The following is a 4,678-nucleotide window of genomic DNA, read 5'->3' on the forward strand; positions in this document are numbered from 1 at the left end:
ACATACTTCAAGCTTTCATGATCAAAATGAATCACAAATTCTCTAGGCCATAAGTAGTGTTGCCACACATGCAATATATGAACTAAAGCAAATAATTCTTTATCATAGGTAATATATTTCAATGTTGGCCCATTTAGTACATCACATCCAATTTCAATAGTTTTATCAAAGCTAGCCAAAATAAACAATGGTTTGCTTAATTTCTTCCTAAAAAAATTTGATGNCAATTTCAATAGTTTTATCAAAGCTAGCCAAAATAAACAATGGTTTGCTTAATTTCTTCCTAAAAAAATTTGATGCATTCTCTTGCATTTCTCCCCATTTAAAAACAACATTACTTTTCACTAAGTTATTCAATAGTGCAGCTATGGTACTAAAATCGTTTATAAATCTTATATAGAAGCTAGATAACCTATAAAAACTTCTGATTTTACTTGCACTTTTTGGTGTTAGCAAATCTCTAATGACTTTAACTCTCTTTTTATCTTCTTCTACTCTGTTTTTACCAACTATAAAGCCAAGAACTTTTTCCATGCAAAAGCTACACTTATTAAAATTAAATTTCTCTTTTCTATGTGTAATCAAAACTAATTTAACATGCTCCGCATGTTCAAGCAAAATCTTCAAATAAATTATAATATCATCAATATAAACAACATGCTTGATATGAACCAAAAGATATCAATCATATAATATACTTCAATGAAGATGTGAAGAAAAGGTTGTCAAAATTATCAAAAGATGTTTCAATCCATGCCACATTGAAGAAGAATGAAGTTTGATGGTTAAAATTTTTGGGTGGGTTACAATTTAGAGTAATTTAGAGTTATTGTATTTTAAGACATTTTATTTACTTTAGGTTACATTTACATAATTATTAATTATGGTCATTAAGTATGAATGTTACAACTTTTGGAATGCCTTGAATAGTTTCATTTTGAGGCTATATAAAGCCATGTATTTTGTATTTGTAAGGTAGACTTTGAAAAATAGAGTAAAAGAACCATTTGTGATCTTCTTTAGCTAATGGCTAAGTTTTTTTTTGCAATTCTATATAGTTTAGGTTGCATGTAGAACCATTCAAGCTCGACATGATCAATTTTGCTTGTGGAGTGATTCAAATATCAAACAAGTGTTCTTGCGTTGAGATATTTGATCAACAAGAATCATTCAAGCTAGATGTGATCGATCTTGCTTGTGGAGTGATTCGAATCTCAAACATTGTTCTTGTCTTGAGATATTCGATCAACGAGGTAATCTGAATCTTATTCCCCTTGTATTGATTCCTTATCTTATCAATGCTTTTTCAGATATTTTCTCAAAACATTATATATTAAACGCATAGGTGTACTAGGACCATTAGTTAACCCAAAAGGCATAACAATCCATTCATACAATCCAAACTTAATTTCGAAAGTTGTTTTCCATTCATCTCCTACATGCATTCTAATNCCTAGGAATAGGATGTCGATACTTTACCGTGATTTTGTTGATGACTCTATTATCCATGCATATGCGCCAAGTTTCATCTTTCTTTGGCACCAATAAGTCTTGTATAGAACATGGACTCAAACTTTCTGGTACATAGCCCGTCTCCATGAGCTCCTCCACTTGCCTTTGAATTTCTTTTGTCTCGGTTGGATTGACTCGGTAAGCTGGCTTATAAGGAATGACAGTCCTTGGAATGAAGTCTATTTTATGTTCAGTACCTCTAATGGGAGGTATTTCTTTATCTTGAAACATGTCTTCAAATTCCTGTAAAAGAGATTGAAAAACACTAGGCAAAGCAAGTTGTTATAGTTAGAGACCAAAAATCCTCCATTGTACATAAGTACAAAGATCAATTTTTGTGAAAACCTTCTCACCTCTCCAACGGTAGCCAAATAACTGCCTCCTTATTCGAAATTTGGATCAACCAAGAGATAAGACTAGAATTAGATTACCTCTTATGATCGAAGATCTAGAAGCACGATTTGGAAACCTTGTTCTAAATTGAGTCACTCCACAATCGAACTTGATCAAGGCTTGATTGAATAGCTCGGGTGCAATTCTACCACAAGAATTGCTTGAAACTTAGAAATGACAAATATGATGCTCAAATTTCTAAGGGAAACGTCTCAATTTGAGATATGAATTACATTCATCCACGAATCTGCATTTTATATAACATATTGTGGGTATTTATAGTCTCTCGACAAAAGATGTTTGTGGACGGGATTTATTCCCGATCCTCTTTAATCTCCCCAAAAGAATAAGTCAAATTGACCATTTGACTTTTATATGATTTATTAAATGAAAAATAGTTCTTTCTAACAAATGTTGATGTGCTTGAGTTGCTAATTCAATAGGTTCCAAATCAATTGAGCTCTCTAAGCATAAGTTTGAATTTTGTTATTGACATTTTTTTGAATCTTCTTGGCATCGAAATTTTTTTAATCTTCTTGGCAATAGGTCCATTTGGAACACCGTGATTCTTATCAATATCTTCCTGCTTTCAGCACTTAAAGATTGAGTAACTCCTCTTCCCTCAAAAAATTGAGGCTCTAATACCATCTTGGACGCTTTCATTCGTGGACATGGAATTCTACTCAAAAGAATTAGTCAACAGTAAAGAAAAAGTTGAGAGAAGTTTGTGATTGATGGTTGAGAGAAAAAAACCTTAACCTAGATTGAATTCTGAACCTAGGTGAAGGATTGAATGCATGTACTAGCGACCTTAGTTTTAATAAAAAAAAATTAGGGTCGTTACAGTTGGGAGCGATACCTCTTCCAGTGCTAACAGAGATTGTCCACTTTGGGTTTTTCCTTCCGAATTTCTCGTCGAAGGTTTAACACACTTCTATTAGAGGGAGGTTTCCATACTCTTATAAAGAATGTTTTGTTTTCTTGTTCATACTCTAAAGNAAAATCAAAATTATGTAATGAAATATTGTAATATTTCCATTTCATTTAAATAGATAGACATTCAAATAGCATAGTAAAAAAAAAAAATAAAGAAAAGAGTAAAGAACTAAAAAACCTAAAATCAAAATAACCAAAAATAAGAAAAATAATAAGAATAATAAATCAAATAAAATAAATTGTGACCCTTAGGTTTATATTTACTTATTTTTCTCAGGCTCAAGTTAAATAAATGGCAAATGACTATCATTTTGTAAGGAAAAAAAAAAAAAAAAAACTGAAACCCAATAAATTTCCTACATGTTTTTCTTTTTAACATTTTCAAAAAAATGAGATTTGTGGTTTTGTAATTATAGAAATGTCATATATTTAGCATATGCATCAACCAAAATCTACTATTTACTACTATTTAGGTTCATATTGGTGAACTAATTTGACGTCTAGAGGATTATATAATGGATTGACAAGAATGAAACTTAACCATCACACCAGTCCATTCAAATTATTTCGAACACAAATAATAACATGGCAGAGATTTGTAGTGTGAAGTTGAGTTTCATTATTGCGATGATACTGCTGGTTGTGTCTCTCTCGGGTAAAATTTCTAGCTCTTCGTTCTTTATTTGTTTTGAATCTCTTTTAAGGTTAATATTTCAATAGAGAAGCCTTTTAAGACAAATCGCATGCTAAGTGTTCAAAAGTTTCAAACATAATGTCGAGTGTTTAAATATTATTGCAGTTGAAGTTGAAGGGATGCCGCCACAGGTACCAAAGAGAAGTCTTCTAAAATAAATCACATGCAACACCTCTGCTGACTGCGGAGATCGTACTTGTTCGTATTCTTATCTCGGTTTATGCGTTTGTATTCAATTCTCAACCAAAGAATTGAAGCTCAATAATATGCAATTTGAAGACCTCAAGAATTAAGTGTTAATAAGAACAAAACTAATATGTTGTGATTGTTAGCGTGCGGGACAAAATTCTATCATTGGAACGCAAGAATACTGAATAACATACAATAATATATGATATATGTATGTTTTTTTTTTTTAATCTTTTGACACACTTTTCTTTATTTTTTTTATTTCTTTATTTTCTTATTTGTCTTTCGGACAACATACGAACTTGAATTCGTATTAATAGTCGTAAAAAAGTAATTAAATTTGTACGAGGTATTCCTTTAAAATTAAATCAGGTAACAATGCATTAAGTTTATTTAAAAAGAATAAAAAAATTCATGACTAGTCTATGTAGTTTGTAAAAGAAAATGACATAAAAGTTAAAGGAAATTTCATAAGGAATGATAGAGAAGATAAAAGGAAGACTATCCCCTCGCTCTCACAAATGTGTAACGACTCATGTCTAAGATTCAAATCAAGATTTGAAATCTTGATTCGACACCTGATGGCTCTAGCATTCTCCTGCTACATAGTCACGTTACATACTCCTTGATTCTAACAATAAAACTATCCCTACAAACCAACATGAGTCGTTCCAGCATGTTTTTTCCTCACTCACATGTATCATAGGAAAATTTCTAGAACATCACCCAACATTGAATTACTCCAAACAAAGTATGTTAACTATGGAGTTTCTATGTGATAAGATAAGGAATCAATACAAGGGGAATAAGATTCGGATTGCCTTGTTGATCGAATATCTCAAGGCAAGAACATTGTTTGAGATTCGAATCACTCCACAAGCAAGATTGATCATGTCGAGCTTGAATGATTCTACATGCAATCTAAACTACATAGAATTGCAAAGAAACTTAGCC

This window comes from Cucurbita pepo, unplaced genomic scaffold, assembly GCF_002806865.2.
Source record: "Cucurbita pepo subsp. pepo cultivar mu-cu-16 unplaced genomic scaffold, ASM280686v2 Cp4.1_scaffold000205, whole genome shotgun sequence".
Taxonomy (NCBI): Eukaryota; Viridiplantae; Streptophyta; class Magnoliopsida; order Cucurbitales; family Cucurbitaceae; genus Cucurbita; species Cucurbita pepo.